The following is a 20,907-nucleotide window of genomic DNA, read 5'->3' as shown; positions in this document are numbered from 1 at the left end:
AGATTACTTGGCAAATAAAATGACATGAAAATGGCTATAATTCAATAAAGGCGGTATAAATTTCACGAATGTAAATATTTAGATAATAGAGTCTTAATAGATCCTTAATAGACTCTTCAATTTTAGTTTTAATAAAGATTTATAAAATTAACCCAGTTTGTATATCGAAATTTAAAAAGAGGTGAAATAAATTTTTGTATTACATTATATCAGGAATATCAAAAAATATAATCAAAAGATTATATCAGAAATATCAAAAAATATAATCAAAATAAAAATTATTATTATTATTATTATTATTTCACATAGTATGTATTATTTAATAATAATAATAATAATAACAATATTATTATTATTATTATTTCACATAGTATGTATTCTTTAATATACATAATTTTTAATATACATAAATTTTGATTAGAATATAATTTCTGATGCTCTATACTTTTTTTCGTTCAAAATTGACCAATATGTATTACATAATGATAAGGATTAAAAATTGCGGCGAATGATAGCCTACTTGTTGAGCTCTCATAAAAAAAACGTCGAGGCCGCGTAGTGTTCATAGAATCTTGTTGTCAATTACACGCGTCATGCGTGTGTCATATAAACGCCAATTTATCCCGCATACAATATCAATATTTCTATATCGCGTTCTATATCCCATATATTATTATCGATAACGGAAATTGAATCCCTCGCTCGATTCATGTCAAATGAAATCGGTCGAATTGGGTCGTTAAAGCGTACAATCGTGCGAGCAAGCAACCGCGCATACATTTAACTCTTTCCCCGGGCTTTCACGCACTTTCATAATTCGTAGCGGGCGATCCTCACAAAATCCTATGCACGTTGGCTGCAAAGATTCTTGGTTTCATCGAAGGAAAAATTAAAAAAGAAAACGCGAAGGTCGATTCTTCCGCCATTTCGTAATTTCGTTTCGAGTAGACAGTGGAATTTATCGACATCAAAACATAGACTCTCAAGAATTTACCTTATTTCTCTATTCTATTTACCTATTATTTAACTACCAATTACCTAAGCATGTGGTATCGCAAAAATATGCGCGAAAACATACGCAGAATCCGCCAAGGATAGATTGAGGTCATTTGAGATTGGCTTTAACGGTAATTTCTTGGTTCGATAGTCACTTGGCGAACCATCTGCAAACGATCGATATTTAATTGCCTCACGAGAATTTCGTCAATTTCATGGTCAGACCAGACCAAATTCTTGGAGTAGTTGATTAAGTCACGCTTTTGTAGTCCCCGTTTCATCGCTGTCAGACTGCTTTTAGGTATCTTGTTTTCAATTAATGCTTGGCTGGAAGTTTCGTGGGCTTTCAAATCAATGCCAGTAAATTAAATTTTATTTATAAGCTGAATGACATAATACAAGTGAATATATACCTTTTTTGCATATCTTTTTTATTGAACTTTTGCATTTAAAAATATAACAATTAAAAATAAAATATCTCGACAGCTTATCGCCCTCTTTACTTTGTGAATACTAATTAATTTAGCTTATTATAATTTATTAAAAACACTTCATACTTTACATATACTTTAAATTTCTCTCTTTGAGACCCTCTTAACTAATTTTCTCGAGTGCTCGCCGAGAAAATGATCGGAGAGAAGGCTTTCTTCAAGAGTAATCGGAATGGGATCGCGAATCGAAAAAACTTTTAACAAGTACATCAAAAAGTATTCCCATCGGACTAAGTTTTAAACGACCGATGCTGCCGTTACACCAAGAGCCACACTTGGTGTGGCCGCAAAAAACTCCGATGATTACTCAATTCCAACGGTATTCCATTTCGACATCGAATCGATCCGGATTCACGGCGCAAGTCTCCAAGTTTCCTCCCCGAGAGGCTGCGTTTCTACTTACGAGAAAAATACGGAGATATCCGCGGCTGTGATCGTCAGAGCAGCCTGGTGGTTCGCCAGCCGTTGAAATCCGTCCGGACGGCGTCCCGATGGCTGGATCGCATCCCGACGACCAGAGGAATCCGCGTCAAGGCGCCGGCATTCCTCTCCGATTAGGACGCGTCACGTCATCTCGGGCCGACGTCCCTCCTCTCTTTATTCCCGGCTGGTCCTCAGAGGAAGTGCATCGGGGATTTCGCTTTTCTCCGGCTTCTCCGCAGCCGGATATTCCGACGGAAAAACGACGCGTGGCAAGACGTACCGGACGCGCTTTCTTCTGCGGATCGCGTATACGCGTGGATGTGTGTGCGTGATACCGGCTGCTGCTGCCGGCGGATGAATGCGACGAGCCTTGAATGGAAGGAACGGAGGCTGTGTGCGTGTGTGTATATGTGGAAGGGAGCTCCGATGTACTTGGATCTTCCTCGGCAGTCCTTCGCCCGCAGGAGACACGCGTGAATCTTCGATCGTCTCTGAAATCTCGACGATTTATTATTCGAGGCACCGGCGTCGATAACGATGACAATCCTCGATGAACAATCCTCTCGGATTCATCGACCTTTGCCCGCGGAGGCGATGACCATTCCGATCGTCTGATCAAGCTGGACGATGAAAATGTCTCGTTCCCGGAGGCCGATAGCCGGTCGCCACTCGAAAGGGTATGCCAATACCCGTTTTACACGCACCTCCACATCAGCAGCCGGCACGTTCTCCGGACCGTGACAACGTTCGCCGGATAACGATTTTGCCCTTTGGTAGAACACGTTCGCCAAATCGCCAACTGATATGTATGCATACGAAAAGATGCCGCGAGACGATTTGAGAGCCACGTTTCGGAGCTCGAGTTGTTCGGGACGAAAATACTACGTCGTGTCGGCGTCTCGCTCCGAACTGCCGCCAGACGCCAGACGAAGTCTTCGACTAGGGGGCCGTTCGAGAACCAAGAGGGGAGCGAGAAAGAGAGAGAGAGAGAGAGAGAGAAAGAGAGAGAGATAGAGAGAGAGAAAGAGAGAGAGAAGTGGTCGATTGGTCAACTTATGTGGCCCCGACGGGAAGGGTGATACCTCCGGGACCCTAGGGGCATTGGGGAACACATGGGAACTCATGAGGGAATAACATCTGCACCGACCAGATCGAAGAGAAGGAGGCGATGATTTTGTTGTGTGGCAAATAAATAGGGCCTTCAGTATATTTGCGTGTCCTTTACAAGGCAACGAATCGAGAACAATAATTGATGCGAAATTATATTAAAATGTGACTTTTAATGCATCTTTCAGAATAACCCGATAACGAGATAAAATATATAGAAAACTGGAAAATTTCTTTTTCTGACAAAATCCGATTTTAGAGATAGAATTGACAATAATGAAAATTTAAAAAAATTAAATCCAGGAGGAATAATAATCATTCTTTGTATTTTTTTTCGAAATGGTAAATAAAAGTCCTCGTTACAATTTTGAACAATTTGAGATTAAAAATTTGTAAAAATTAGTTATTTTTTAACATAGTTAAAATAGTTTATTTTTACGTAATTTATAATTATACGTTGAAAGTTTTAGTTTAAAATTAAGTATAGTTTTTATGTTGAAACTTTTAATTATTTAAAAAAAATTTATAAATTTTGAAGATTAAGGTTAATAACATTTTTTAAATTGTATTATAAATATTGGATCTATTAAGATTAATTAGTGATATTAAGATTAATTATTTCTAGAGTCACTACATAACATATTTTTCAATTCTAACATAGAATGTTGAAAACCCCTATAATAATTTTATAAAAAATTTTTGTGAATCTTAATATTTTGCCATTTTAAATTTGCATTTATTAGATTTGTATTGAGCAATTTAAAAATTTTGAATAAAATTTAGACTCATAAATCTTCATCTAATCTAATTTACTTTCCCGCAATAAATCAACAAAAATTTAATTTGAAAACTTCATTAATCTTAAATTTCGCAAGAGATTTCTTTTAAAGATTGAAGTTTAATAATTAATATAATATCTTTAATATTTAATATAATATCTTAAATGACGTCAAATTTTTTTCAAGGCACGTGCTGCAGTATAAAGTACGTAGAAATAATTGCTTTAACTTCAAATTTTTCAAAATTATAATATAGCATTTTGGTGACTTTTATAGCATTTTGGTGACTTTTATAGAATTTAGTATTTATAAAAATTACAAGGAATGACTACTCTCTCTCTCTCTCTCTCTCTCTTTCTCTCTCTTAGCTCAATTAAAAACAAGTTATGTTATGATACAGTTACATATAGCTATATAATAAATATATTAAAATCTTTTTTATATTTCCGATCGTTTTTATATTTTCCTCTAATATGTAATTGCATAATACTTTTATGGACAAGTTATACGAGAGATATATACATTTGAAATAATATATTTATTTATTTTCGTTTATAATTCTCACATTTTCCGTTTCATCAAAGCAATTTTTATGAGATATTGCTATGACTGAACGATGAAAGAGATTCTTTGAGTTGCTATCTGCCAGAACCGGATGCAATAATTAACCGAAACACGTTCCCAGAACTCTTCTTTCTCACAAACAGTTAGAACTTCTTTTCTCGAAAACCCCGAATTATAACGGAATAATTTTGATCATAATTCAGAAATAGTCTCATTTTAATATGTCAATACCTTAATCTATTAAATACATTATTTTATGTATGCAAAACTTAAAAAAGGGAAAGATTAAATAAAAAATAGTCATACAAAATTATGAAGACAAAGAATTATATTTTTAAAAAGCAACAGTCTCGGATGATCTGGAGAAATAAATTCCGTTAGAAAGTAACCAAGGATTAATATTAGGCATCTTCTAAATCACTCGTTGAGAGAATTCGGGATGGAATTTCAGTGGCTTGCCGGAATTTCCTCGTCAGAATTACCGGAGCGCCAACAGGAAGTCGAAGTGTAATTAACTCTCCGATCGCATCGAAAAATTCGCACGTGGCGTAGGCGAAATCAGCTCGAAGATATCTATAGACATCGAGAATACACGGGAAGAATTATGAGTTACAGCGCGAGAGTAAAAGGATATTCCGACACAGCCTACACGCAGCGATCACAACGTATACAATCCCAAGCGAACTTTCTCAGCTGCGAACTTAAAGGACGAACCGTCTTTCGAACGACCGAACGAACGATTTTGATCGATCAAAAGTATTCGATGCTGCTATAGTATAATTCTCGATCAGCTTTAGAAGAATCTCTGTTATTTAACGCAACGAAAATACTATTGTCGAATTTTTATAACCTGGAATTGCATAATAAAATATATATTTCTTTTCTAAAAAGGGAGGCCATCTTTACTTTCAAAATTAATTGTTAAAGCAATTTAGAGCAGAATCTTCTGTCAGGAGATTATTTAGCTCTATAAAACTATCTTAAATAGTCTCAGAATTTTAAAAAATTGCATTTTTTTATAGAGCTAAATAATCTCCTGACAGAATTACCTAATAAAGAACGTTGCAAATTAGCTTCTCTGATTTGTTGTTGCTTTAAATAATAAAACTCTTTCTAAAATCTATTGAAAACTCTACAATACTTTGGGAGAAAAGAAAGAAGAAATATATACATCCAAAAGTCTAATAATTAAATTTAATTAAATAATTTTTTTTAATAATAATTTAATTAAATAATTTTTTATTTATAATTGGAAAATATAAGAGCCTAATTTTTTCGAGATCTCAAATTTGGATCATCAAAATGAGATTATCAAACGAAAAGTGAGTGTTCGATAGAATGACAAAACAAATTTACAAATCCAACAAAATGCACGCGATTAATCTCTTGCTATATTATAATGAAAGACAGCAATGATCGTTTATCCAAGGTAAATCGATTTATATACGGTTAGATGCAGCTTTAATAATAACGAACCTCGAATCTCGAGTCTCTTGTAACAAGAATACTTTCACTTGTTGATCGTGATTTAGAAGAATACTCTCACAAACGTTCGCGTTTAAGCTTTTTAGCTTTACAAGATAACGAAACGTATCTTACGATCTAAAATAAACGAAACAAATTATGATTAGTGGATCAAAATGTAAATAAAAACGCGCAAATTTATGTTAACTTATCGACCTATCGGAAAAATTGAAATGTGAAGGTTTTATATTTAATATCTACTATATTTTTTTGTAAAAATTGGCAATATTTATATAATTTTTATCGACCCACATTTTATGAAAACCGATTGAGGATAAAAACTTACAAGAACGAGGAATGTCCTTCGATAATTCTCTTGCTAAAATCTTTGACCTATTTTTCAATTTCTAGCGAATGAGCAAATTAGCGATCGGTGTCGAATGAACAAACTTGACGATTTCTTTTTTCAAGTACTCTCGGTTGAGTAATAAACGCACGAGTACACCTAATGGCGGATTGAACGAAAGAGAGCGGGCTCGCGAAATGTAGGTTACATATGCATCAACGGAGAATGAGATTAAAATGATGAAATCGAAACATATACGACAAACTAGGTGACAAAAATCTATCAATTTGCGCCACGACATTGTAAATAAAAAAAGTTTTTTGAGAGTGCCACATCGCGATTGTGCAGCACCTTATGATAATAGATAAGAACTGTGCACAATACATAAATAAGATAAAATAAACTTTTTTAATATAGACGAGACATTAATTATCCGCTCCCATTATCTATAATTAGATATGGGCGGATGTTGAATTAGTGAGCTAGATATATTGTATAATATCTAACACGTACAAACACATATGCAAGGCTTATTTCGTTCATATTCTAATATAACAAGCAATATAAGAAGAAACATGTACTGCTGCATGAGATACAAGAATCCATTAAAGTTATATTGAGAAAGATGATATATATATAATTAAATATATATATAATTAAATTAATATAATTAAATAATTAAATTCATTATTAATTATAATATATTATTTATTAGAATTATACGATTCATTTTTATTAATTATTATATATAATTTTGAAAATAATTATTAATTATTAGTGAAAAATGTGCAGTGACAGAAAAACGGAATGCCGACTATTATATTATTTATTTATTTGTCGTATAGAAGCCGCTTATTCTTGCGCATTTGCGTGTCGGATTGCCAATCGCGCGGCCCATCATTGAAGAAAAATGACAGGATATATCCTTAAGTAAGGCCTTCTCAACGAAAGGAACAATAGACCTCGTCGTCCGCGAGCAAAGACCGCAACTGGGACACGGCTGTCACGATCATCATTATGGACAATAATTGTTTCAAGGGATTTCCTCGATACACTCGCACCGCCGGGTATATCCGCTTTGACACTAGCTACCTATATAGAGTGTTTAGTGAAATACAACAATCTTTCTTTCAATCTCTTTAGATTTTCGATATTATAAATATTTTGTGTTGAATAAATTTAAATTTATCTTATAAAATTATATATTAAATATATTTTATAAATATAAATTCTTTGAGAGAATAAAAAATTTCACTGCACAAAGTTTACATTGAATCGCTAGAAGAATAAAACAACTATCACAAAAATAAATTTTTTAAAAGATTATCATTGAAAAAAATAATTGTTTATTTTCTTTAATTTATTTCTTGGTAACTATGTTTTTTTTTAAATTTATACGAAACTTTTCAAACACTGTATATTGCTGTAATACAAGAAGATTACCGTATCTCGCTATATACCCGTGGTAAAATAATAATTGGCGCAATGATGAATTACATCAAGCTATCATATAGTGCAAAGGCGGGAGATAATGCTTATTTATTTAGCAATATGTTAAAAATTGTGGCGGTTAAATATTTGAACTCGTATCTAATCTTAACCCATGTTAATCTGTTTGTGTTTTACTTTACAATATCTTATCAGACGTTATATACCATAAAACTGTCCACTTATTGTTAGACGAAACAAACCCGTAATCATCGTAAACTTTTATACCAATACATACTGTTCCAACTATATTAGATTACTTTTAACCTTAATATACATATGTAGCGGGAGAATATAAAATATTTTCTCGTATTTAAATTACTACATTTGAATATGTGACTGTTGCTCAATAATTTACGATGACGTCTTCACTAGCGCAATTAGATAAGCAGATTGGAAGTTTAACGGGGTCTCCGACAAGAATAAATTCTGCAATTTTCCCTCGCTATATCGAGGCAGTTTTGTATTGCAGAACTGTTAACGAGCAGTGTGCAGGATATGTAATTACTCGCGCTCGACTGTTATACGATCGTCCAGAGGATCCCGCTCGTCGACGATGCCGTAATCGATCTGAGAAAGATACCATGATATGCGAGGATTCGCGAGGGAACCGGTGGTACAATGGCTGTTACGAGCGATCGAGAACTCGCAAAAGCTAAATCGCAAAAAAAAGAAAAAAGTTTGGGTTATTAAGAAATTAAGTCATCTTTTCCCGCCGATGTTTATGTAAACCTTTGTGTACAGTTTTGACACACAGTTGATCATTTTGTTACATTTATGTTATTTACAATCTTATTTACAATCACCACGCATATCTTTTATAAAAACGTACATAAAAAGGAAAAAAAATTAAAGATAAAAAAAATTTTTTTTAATTTTAATATTTTTTTTTTGTAAATTTTATATACATATATATATATATATATATATATATATATATATGATATATATATTATATAATTAATTACTTATATATATTTATTTTAATAAATATATTATGCATATTATATATTATTTATTTTATGTATTGTGATTCCTTGTTTCGTTTAATTAAAAAAATCTCTTCAATTAAATGATATAAAGCAAAATTAGGAAATGTCTTGGTTTATGTGTTGCAATGTGTCCATGCCACGTATCATGCATTTTTACAGGTCTCTTCTTTCGCTTTTTCTTTCATATAATCGATATATGCGGCAGGAATATCACAATGCGAGATGCAACGATAGAACTATGCTTTATGGAGCGCACTTTATGCAAGTTGGAATGCCGATGAAATTTGCAATACGCGACACATATCGACGATAACGCGTGCAAAAGCGATATCGCACGCAAAGAGAAGCGATATCGCTCCGCTTCGAATCATACACAAATCTCGCGCATATGCATGTTGTATTTCAAATATATCGACACATTGTTTTTTCTATTGTGTGCGGAGTAGAATAAATGTAAATAAATATCAATAGCTTCCGCCTGTGAATTTTTCTATTTATCCAAGTTTTTCCCGCGAATAAAGCGCATTTATAATTCCGATTGTTTCTTTAGCAAAATAAAATTAGTTTAGATTATATCGATTGGCTCTTTTACACAAAGGGCATCGAACGCAACGCAATTAATAAAGAAATAGTACTATATGCAAATGCACGAGAACTAGTTATCGAGAAGATGCAAACGAGTAACAGTTTTTTTCATTTCATTCGTTCGCGCGAATTGCATTTATCAAATGAACGATACAAAGGAACGAGTATCGTTTCGACACAAGAACCGCGATTACATGAAGAATGGATTTTCTCACGTTTCGCGAGTTTAATCTCGCGCAATTAATGTGATATTAATAAGTGACATTAAAAGAAATGTGTAAATCGATGTGTAATCGATCTCATAATCGATCTTTTCAATTATAGTTACACAAAATGGAGAAAAGAAATTATTTAATTTCGCTACCAACATCAATGATAAAAGCGTAATCGTTCTTGTAGTCGGTTTCTTCAATTATTTATAGTTACAAGATCGAGAAAAAATTATCTAATTTCGCTACGAAAAGCGACGAGGAAGATGTCTAATTATGATAAATAGAAAAAAAGAAATTTGGAAAGCAAGAGAGAAATATCGATAAATTTTGTAATCGTTCTGAAATTTGGAAACTAGAGCATTTATAATATCAGACTAATTTTTCCGAGTTTATTTTCCTTAAATTGGCCATAGAAAACACAACAAAATTTATCAATAATTTAAAACATGTTATATAATGTTGTAGAAAGTTTTCTTTTAACATTTCGTTTCAAAAGATTCTTGCAAGTCAGACAAACAATACGACAAGAGGCAAAGCATAAATGACATGGGATTCGATACTTTATTAGATTCTGTATTTTACACGAGAAAACTTTCTCAGAATGTGAGTTTGCTCTTTTTTTTTCAAAGATTTACAGCGTGACGTAAATTTTATCCGCGATGATTACGCGGCGATTAAATAATGAATCGTGACGCGGAAGTTTAATTAAGAATACAATGGACGACAAGAAGCTCAAGTAGCGTGTGCGCGACGTCGAGACGCACGTAAAAGTAGAGGATGCTTTTCCGCTTTCATGTAAGAAAAACGAAAGTCCCGCGACGTCATAAATTAACGATTTAAGGGTTGAGTGAATTAACTAATCTCGCATCTGTACTATTGCACGAAACTATTGTATGAACAACGCATCGCGTCACAAGAGAATAGAATTCTCTCAACGTAATTTTACGATCGGCAAGGACGATAATATCCTTGGCTAGGTAATAACATATCTAACCATATAAGTATACCACGGTATAACGTTTAGGAACATCCAACACCTGTCAAGCTATCGCATTTTTTTAATCACACAAAAAAGACACATCATGTTTATTTATCGCATCTTCTATTTTCTATGCGAATGTATATTTTTATCTATGCGCAATATTATAAAGTGTGTAGTATTTCTTATATGTATATTTTAGAGAAATTGTTATTATATAAATTATTATATATATTATTATATAAAATAATATAAAATTAATATTATATACAATTATTATATAAAAATATTAATTAGACATATAAAGTGTCTTAAATATTTGCTCATTAGATTTTTTTAATTTTCATGTTTCTCCTATAAATGTTTGTTTAAAAGTCTAATTTTAATAAAATTATATCGATAAAGCAATTCTTATATATATAAATTTGCATTGCGAAAATAGTAATGTAATAATTATTATATCATCTTGTGCTGTTAATAATTTGCAAGAATTACCATATATTTTATATAATTAACATTGGTTACATGAATACTATTATATCTATGTATCTGCTAAAAAACATCATAAAAATTAGATCTACATAAAAAAACCCGTAAAGATACTATATTTAAATCCTTAATGATCAGATAATGAAATAAGAGGGAGTGTTATTTGTGTGAAATAAAAATTGAAGGCTCGAAATGTGAGAGAGAATTTGATGTACTCGTTAAAATTAAAAATCACTTAAGATACACACAGATATGTACGAAAGATCATTTATCTTGGACTTATACACATTATTCTGCCAACAGTCACTTAAAATGCTATTTTTAATCCTTAATTGTGTTTCGAATCCCGAGATTCTTTTACAAGAGTAGAAGTCATGTAGAAATAGCGGCACATTTGTAATTGCTAAACAACAACTACCGTTTAAGCCGCGGCCTAGAACGATTATTTATGAGATCGCTCGGCTCGGCAGAAATTGATTCTGATTTATAGATCTCTCCGCGATCTAGTTCCACAACATTTTCATCGTCCAGCTAATCGTCCGTCATTACCGTTAATACTGCCCGTTCGCCATTAATCGTGCAATTTTGCGCGACCTGTTGATTATGCTGGATTGCACCTCCGTTTCTCCGCGCAAATCAATAGCAAAAGCACCGATTTTCGTCCGCGATTTGCGGAAAAATTCTATCTCACGACGTTCTCTTTTTCGTTCTTCTTATTCAGCGCATTCAAGAGTGAAAAAGAGAAAGAGAGAGAGAACAATATCGTCGACAGAATTTCTTCTGCATGATTCACAAGTACTCGGAAAAAATAGCAGATACATTAAATTGACAAAACAGCTGTCAAAGCGATTCGAATCGGCCTCGGAGTTATCGATACTTTGTTGTCATTACTTAGAATGTGATGTCATCTCACGAACATCATTAAGTCTTCCTCACATGCATCTCTGATGGATATCCGCGGATAGATTATATCTACAATACGTAATACACGGCGCTCTCGATGCGTCCTTGCGAAATTCCTTGCGAAGAGAATCTTTAACGAAGCGAGCTTTATTAATACATTCATTGTGTATTCAAGTAAAGTTTGAAGTACGATGCACAATTGCGTGTAATGCAATGATGAGCAAATTTCTTTTTTTTAACAACATTGCACAAGAATATTAGAAACACATACACGCACAATATATTATTTTATTACAATCTTATATAAAATATTATTATAAAATATTATAAATTATTATATAAAATATTAAACTTGATTTTTTAAATATTTTACTGCCAACGTAAATTAAAAATGTCAATTTATAATAATTGGAATACTGGTAAGAATAGCATAATTTCTATGTATTTCTTTAAAAAACAGTGATAAATAAGTTCAAATTAAAAAATATTGATTTATATACTTTAATAAACGATATCTTACATGAAACATTAAAAGATATGAAAAATAAATAAATACTTAACAATATTGCGAGCGACATATCGTCGTCGTATTAAGGAGTTATTTTTTTTTATCAATCAAATACAGATAAAAAGATAAAAACGACATTTTCCTTGATTGACCAATTCTCTGATCAATGTCTGATTGACGGAAACGAATAATTCATATTGTGCAATATCGAGATTGCACAAACATCTAACAAATCTTTACTCTTAATCATTCACGCTGAATTAGTTTAGATATATATCTGCAATGATTCTGCGATACAAAAATTAAAAAATGTGATTCTATTTATCGAATATATAATCTTTCTGATATCTCATAATTTAATACTTAATTAACACAATCAACTTAATTTAATTAATACAATTGACTCGATGCACATCGAAGATCACCCGCATAAAAATAATATAATGGCTACCGATATAAATCTACCGAACGAATTCTATGTCCGACATAAAACACAAACGATGTCGGATATCATTATCCGAAAGAGAAGAGTAAAACGCGGATAATCGGCAGTTTTAAGCAAAAAGTTAGACAATTTTCGAAAGCGCGAATCTTCCGCTTCTCGCGAAAGTTCAACCTCGAATGGCTGCTATCTCGAGCGCTGCATTTCTTTCTTTCTCGATAGCTTAGAAAACGGGATAGAAACTACTGTGAGAAATTATCTCGGCGGTCACAGGCTCTAAAGCATGGCGGAGATAGCGAACCGTCCGACGACGGCGCACGCGGCGAAAGTAATTCAATTTCTAATCGACCGCATGCTCCGGTTGCATCCCGAGCGCATTCTGCGCGCTTCCGGATGGACGGTAAGAAACGGTGCAAAAACTGTGAACCGCGAATCTTGCGTAACCGGAATCTTCCGTCGGGAAATAAATCGTATCACGTAGCAATTGGAAATTGGATAAAACTCTGCGAAAAAGATTCACGAACAAGTATAAATATGAATTAAATTTAGTTAAATAAATCCAATCGAATTTTAATTCACTTATAATTTGCTTAATCTTTTCCATTTTATTTCATTTTATTCATTTTTTTATCATTAATTTTCATAAAATACTTAATTATTAATCCTCCAATTGATAAATCAAAATCCCGTCGAGTGGCCTAAAAATTACGCGGCCGAAATGAGATCTTATAAGTCGCGTTATAACGCGTGTTCTTATCACAGAGCTGCACTCTGTACCATAAATTCGTGAGATACTGTCAGCGTGTATGGAGAGAGGCGTTATCCTTTCTACGCTCGTCGTGAATCACCGACATTAACGACAGGTCGACCGTAATCTGGTTCTCTTCGCGCCTCGTTTCCCCATCGCGCGACCGCTCTTGCCTCATTTATCGTCTCTACGCGTGCGAATGGAAAATAAATTATTTAAAACGCATTATTCTATCTATGGAAAACCGGCGTAATTAATGGCGGCTAGTCGGCGTATGTTGCCGGTCGTTTCGCTGAATTATATCGCCACGTTATACGCATCGTTTAATCAAGTAATTGCAATTAACGAAAAATCGGTGGATCAACGAGTGATTAAAATGGAATTAATTAAAATTTCGAGACAGATAGCAAAGCTTATTTTTTTTCCTTTTTTTCTATCCCTCCAGCGTTCTCATCTCAAAACAAAGTGTAATTTCAGAGATGAAAAATACAATTTTCTCTTAATTAAATCTCTCATACATGTCTATTTTTGTATGTCTTTATTTCGTTAAGCGTTTAATTATAACATATGTTAACTCGTTGTAAATCCAAGTCGCGGATTTTCCAGAATCCCAGAGCGAGACGTTAAACGGTGAAGCTGAGTGACATATGTCATCCACACACGTCGGTGCCTCAAGGTTAATTACAAGCGAGTTTTGCCTCGGTAGAATTTTAATAGAAATCTCCCTCTGTCTCTCTTCACGCATAACGATCACAACATTTATTGCGTAATAAATATTCCAATGAGATTTAGCCAATAAAATCTCTTTAACGTCGACGATGCGATGCTGCTGGCAAAATTATCACGCGGCATTATATATGGTCTACCAAAAGTGTGGAAACCCCTAAATATCTCGGAAAATATACGTTTTACAGAAAAGTGTTTCCAACAAAAGTTGTAGGGTTTAAGAAGATCTATATACTGATTCTATCAGTTTGACCTTGGATGGCGTCGTCAAGGTCAGGTCAAGGTCACATTGACTTTTTTAAATGACACCCCCTACATTTGATTGCATATTCTTATAGCTTAATTCAAGAGCTTTCCAAAACACTATAATAATGTTCATTTTTATTAAGTACTTTGCGAGTTATGAGGGTTGAAATAATTTCTTAATTTTACATAAACCATAAAATATCTAGTAAACCATTCATTTTTCGATTATCTTACCTTCATACTTTTATGTACAAAATAATGAAAGGAATCAATTGGTGTAAAGAAAACATACAGTTGTTTTTAAGAAAAAATATGGAATTGTTAATTGCAAATTACATATTTTTTCTTAGAAACAACTATGTGTTTTCTTTACACCAATTGATTCCTCTCATTAATTTGTACATAAAAGTATGAAGGTAAGATAATCGAAAAATGAATGGTTTACTAGATATTTTATGGTTTATGTAAAATTAAGAAATTATTTCAACCCTCATAACTCGCAAAGTACTTAATAAAAATGAACATTATTATAGTGTTTTGGAAAGCTCTTGAATTAAGCTATAAGAATATGCAATCAAATGTAGGGGTGTCATTTAAAAAAGTCAATGTGACCTTGACCTGACCTTGACGACGCCATCCAAGGTCAAACTGATAGAATCAGTATATAGATCTTCTTAAACCCTACAACTTTTGTTGGAAACACTTTTCTGTAAAACGTATATTTTCCGAGATATTTAGGGGTTTCCACACTTTTGGTAGACCCTGTATATGTATGTGTGCATACAAATGACGCTGTTTTTGTATTTGGAATTCCTGGCGTTGCGATGCAAAGGTCATATGGAAAATATTAATATTGGTATGCGTTTACGCGATTAATCATTAGACTGGTTGGTATTTCACCCGATGTTCCTGAATAAGTTGAGGATCGCGATAAAGACTACACATTTACCGTTACAATTAATCACAAAGGCCGGTTTGTCGATGACGCGGATCAAAATAGTAACGAAAAAAACCGATGATTGTTATAATTTCGTAATATAACTGTTCATTCTTCGCGCGAAAAAAGACATATGTTTTTAGACATCTTTTAAATATTATATAAATATCCCGGATATTAATGAGGCATTTCGTTTGCGATGAAAGATGACACGCTCATCCTTTATCGTTTCTTGCTTCCGTCTGCATTCCGCGAATTCCTCGATTCCCCGGAAGGCGTGTTTGAGATGAAAACAAGATTCCTAATTAAAGATTCTTTACAAAAAGAACTATTATATATTACATAAGCGTTACATATTATATAAACGAACAAGAATTAATTTCATGATTGAGTCTTTCGAGATCGAGCACTTGAAATTAGAATTGCTGAATGATTGTCAAAAAAAGAAATAATTTTTTTATCTCGTATCTTTTGAAGGAGAAATAAATTTAAATTCTATTTAATTTCTATTTAAATTACTGAGAAATATAAGAAATATATACTTATATATCTAAATTTAAATTTAAAATTTAAAATCTTCGTAGTTGCGTTGTGTGTGGGCGAGAGATCGACTCGCCCATGACAAGAGAGATTTGAAGAGAAATTATTATTATTTTGTTAAATAAACCTTTAATTAATATTAGTCATATTTACATGACTCTATAATTATATTTATTAAATTAATTTATTAATTATATTTATTATTGATTAAATAATTATCTAAATAATAATTTCAACTATACCTTTAATGTCGTGTTTACATATATTTATTTAAATTAATTTATTTGATGCTTATTTAAGATTTATATTGAATTATTTATAGTTGCAATAGTTATGTAATTATTAAATATAGCAATTAAAAGATTATCTAACACAAGATGAGTATTATTTCTATTGTCACGTACTAGATTTAATGTCTGCTAGTTTAATGTACCATTCGCGTGCATTCGAAAGGAACCTAACAAAAGGAATCTAACATCGAGGGAGCTTGGCGAGACCTCGTATCGTCGAGATCTCGTATCATCGAGATTTTTATCGGTCGAATACGGAAATACGATGGCGCGCGGCCAATTGTCCCGTCGTCGTGCCGTATCGCGAACGACGTCTTCGCGCTCTAATCGCGTAAGTATTAAATCTTTCGTAACGCGGACGAAAGGTCAGCGCGCTGAGATGCATCGGGAGAGGAGACAGCCGGGCACAGCCGCTATCATAGCACGTATCCTTTCCCGCGGCCTTTCTCTTTCACCAGTAGATCCACATACACGCGGGCCGCGCTGCACTTTCCCCTCGCCTTGCAAGCAGCGAGTTGCGCGAGTTGAACGTCGCGATCCGCGGACATTTGCTTCGAAAATCGATATGAGAGGCGACGCGTTCTCTCGAGGCTTTTCATCTCGAAACGAGAGATAGATTTCCGCTACTTTTACGGCGAGCGTGTCGTTGTTGCACGTTGGAGCAGACGGCGACCGGGTTCGCCCTCGATCTTGCGCAAACGTCCGGAACGAAGTCGTGCAAGGCCAGCCAATGCCACGGTTTTCGATCCGAGAACATTCTACAGTCTGCTTCCTCGTGCACGCGGGGCTGAGAGGAGCTATCCGATCGCGAGAAATCGACGTAACGCTTTAACGCTGATACACCTAATTAACGTCCGTTGAGCGCCTGCAATTAACGCGCGTCAAGGTAGCGTTTGTAATACGTGCTTTAGAGATTGAATGTCGGATAAGACGAGAGGTTTCCATTTCGTCTTTTTTTTTATTTACTTTTTCCCCCTTTTCAATAATGATTTCTAATAATATTGACGATCGAGAAATTATTCCTGGCATCTAATACCTTCGTTGAGGTAATTAATAATTCCTGTAATTTGATGCAATTTTAATTACAGGATTTCCCATCTCGAGTTTAATGATTTTCACATATTTTCGTCATAAATATAAAATATTTTCTATTGCGATATACGCAAAAATTAGAAAATATATGTTATTAAAATAATATAAAAAATACATGTTTCACAATTCAAAAGTAGTTACGAGAAAATCTTTTTCCCTTCTCTCATTGCGAGGAGAAGGAGTAATCGACAAGGAAAAGATGTTTTCGAGAAATGCCGCGACTCGCTATTATTCTCCGATTATCGCATGAAAAAAAATGATAATCGCGTATCTATCTTTCCGCATACGATGTGCTACTCCGAGATCCGATGAAATGGGACTTACCGATCTAATCGCTCGCCAACAACGGGGAATTGCAGCCCACCGAAGGATTTCTTTGTTCCAGAAACGTCAGCGGCGTGGCTACCGCGGTATAATAAGTCGAGACACACCGGTCGAGTCCGTTATGCAATTGCATAACGTCCTGCAGACGGCCGAGGGCCCGCTTCGTAACGACGCGACCGAATTAGGACAACCCACCGAGCGCTACCGAGGACGCTGTAATGCACTTTAACGCTGATGCAGGCCTTCCTGCAATCTACTGCCGCGTAACGTGCTCCTCGCTCGCCTCGCTTTAATGAATAGAGTATGTATTCTAATCCGACGATAAGTGCTACGTGACGGCCGCGGATGTCAAAGCTGAAGCTACTTCTGTCCTATCGATACTACTATTTGTTAGCGTGTTCAATAAGCATCGCGCGACACTTATTCGTCGTATGATTTTTATGAGATGAGAGGAAAATTGAAATCGAGAAAATAAAGTAGCACAGTTTAACAAAAAAACAATAAATAATTATTTTCTAGAGTTTCTTTTTTATGTTAATTACGATTCCAACTTCTAAAATGCTTCAGCTTCGTAAATTTTGCAAAATTTCTTAAAAATTTATTATTAAAATTGCAAAAATGAAGGAGTTCTTTCAATGTGTTTATTGTACATAATTACATGTTGGAAAAATCCTATTATAAAAGAGTGTATTGTTAAGGTCTTTAGCCTTGAAAAAGAATTTTGCTAAGTTAATTATGTAATAAAATATTCATCAATTAAATGGGAAATATTGTGAAAAAATTGTGAATTAGAAGATTGTTAAATAATTTTTAATCGTAATTATTCAAAAGATTAGAATTATTAAAGACTACAATACAAAATATAATTAATCTTTTCACGAAGAAATTGATTAAACGTATCAAGTTGAACTATGATAAATATTTATTATGATAATTAATTAAAAATTGAATAAACGTATCAAGTTCAACTATGATAAATAATTATTATGTAAATTACTTAATTATCGCGAAACGTAAACATATATTTGTTTTTTTAATACTAATTATCAAATCACTTCTCTAATACTGATTATCAAGACAAAATAATTTAATTTAAGAGACTTTTTGCAATAAAATAATCATGAAAAATAGAGATTGATATTTGATAACATAACTGCCTGATGACATCGACTAATTAAAATCTCGAGATCACTTCGCTATAACATCACGTGCATGTCGAAATAATAATAGGCTTGCTCAAGTCGATACTGCTACTGTCAGTATATTACAAATACATTACGAATACGGTCTACCGTTTCGCACTAACACATTCTAAAAATGTTATGTGTATCTTTTACACTTATATTATATTATATTCATATAGGAGAGATACCTGTAATGCCTTTTCCACCATAGATTCTAACGCTAGCAAGACGCGATTTCGTATCGAACATTACGCAAGTGAAAACGAATGTGACGCTTTTGTATTCAACCTGCGTTCATTAAGACAATGCGATGCAACTGCGACGCGACGATAGTCGCGATGATAGTCGCGATGACCGGAAAAAATAAAGATGTCTAGGACGTGCCGCATTAATTAGTTTTTCTTATGTGCACGCGAATAAATCTAAATATATTTCTCAGCTCTCTCGTGCGAGATTGGACCGTGTCGGTCGAGAATTGCGCAAGACGTTAAACGCGCGTGCTAACAATTGGCCTGCGCTCTGTATAACACAAGGTGAAACAGATTCGCGCAATCGCGAACTGTATTTACGCGTAAATCAACGTCCATGAAGGCGCGAGTGTCGAAATTCGCTCTCGATGACTCGAACGAATAAATTGCACGGAGCGTGTCGCGTAGCGATAAATTAGCGTCTAAACTAGCCTTAATGACACGAAATAGCATTCTAGATGGATATGTGGCAAGTAGAATGCTAGACATATTTTTCCTATTCATTTACATATTTATTAACAAACAGGAAAAGAAGTTTGATGTCAATTAAATTTAATTAAATTTTTATTATTAAAAGCATATAAAATTAGAATATAAATGTGAAATGTTGATCGTAGATATGTATAAAATGCAAAAAAAGAAAATATGAAATATAATATTTAAAAAATATATAAATGCAAAATTATAATAGCTAAAAATATATTAAAGATAAATTTTTGCGAATTTAGAATTTGAAAAGATATTAAAGAATTTTCATTGGAAAAAAATATTATTGCTGTTCAAAATATAAATCAAATTAATTGATAGGATTCTATATTTAAACATACTTTAAAAATATCAAGAATGAAAAATGAAATGGTGCGAAAAAGCAGATGTTAATCATTTGTAGAATGATGTATACTTGGATAATATATAACCACATTAATAAATTTCAAAAGAAAAAAATCATCAGCTATTTGCTTGCGCGTTTATAAGATGATTTAAAATTAATATATTAGTCATAATTTCCATTATGTTATTTATACCGTGATCTATTCTAAACAATGTAAAACACATGTATATATTTCTTTCAAAAATTCCATGGCAAAAAAAAACGAGCCGAATCTTACCCGTTACATACAATTTTAGCTTCTAGCTTACGGCGATAAATTAGTCTACATCATCCGGTGTAAATATTTGGAGAAAATTGATGGCTTCCAGGCATGATCTTCGCGGCATCGCGTGACTTTCAGTTCTATGAGATAGGCATTCAATTTTGCGAAATAAATTTTACTTATTCTTTCTTAATTCAACGGTTCTTCTCGGAGATAGAGCTTATGTAATGATGAACTTACAAAAGACGAATATGCATAAAAATATTTACATAACATAAGATCAATACAAGGTTATATTTTCTTTTATTTAAATTCACATTCTTATCATTATGTTGTTTCGTTAAACGAGGCAACAATTTCAATTTAATAAATTTAACAATTTATAAATTCACTAATTAATTTGTAACTCTCTTCCTCCATCTCTTTTTCTCCTACTAGCAGAATTTTGACAATTTAAAAGATTTGATTGATGGTAATACAATAGGTAGAAAATGATACGCGTTGCCTGACATCCGGTTTGACAACGATAATGGGCTAATTATCAGACACCGTGTGATAAATTCACTTATGTCAGCGTTACACGTAAAGTTTATCGCGGTACAAGAATGCGTTATCGGAGACGTGAAACGTAAGATCTCGGGAAAGATCCTAAGGGCGAGTCTCGCTTTCACGTGCGTGCTCATGACGAAGAGGAGCTCTTTAGGAGAAAG

The 20,907-nt window shown here is 33.5% G+C and overlaps 1 protein-coding gene across 2 annotated transcripts in view; it reads right to left on the bottom strand.

Annotated features, from left to right (window-relative positions):
- Positions 1-17,862, bottom strand: part of LOC105254797 — a 35,209-nt gene extending 17,347 nt beyond the window's left edge. Inside the window, exon 1 of one of the 2 annotated variants that reach the window (XM_011263700.3) lies at positions 17,672-17,862. The gene's annotated coding sequence lies outside the window, so the exon portion shown is untranslated. Of the gene's footprint in view, positions 1-1,890; positions 2,836-17,671 lie in introns of those variants that run through there. The other variant, XM_011263699.3, reaches the window with a different exon arrangement.
- Between the last annotated feature and the right edge of the window lie 3,045 nt (positions 17,863-20,907).

This window comes from Camponotus floridanus, unplaced genomic scaffold, assembly GCF_003227725.1.
Source record: "Camponotus floridanus strain SB8 unplaced genomic scaffold, Cflo_v7.5 scaffold7, whole genome shotgun sequence".
Classification (NCBI taxonomy): domain Eukaryota; kingdom Metazoa; phylum Arthropoda; class Insecta; order Hymenoptera; family Formicidae; genus Camponotus; species Camponotus floridanus.
This window is presented reverse-complemented; position numbering and strand designations above follow the sequence as displayed.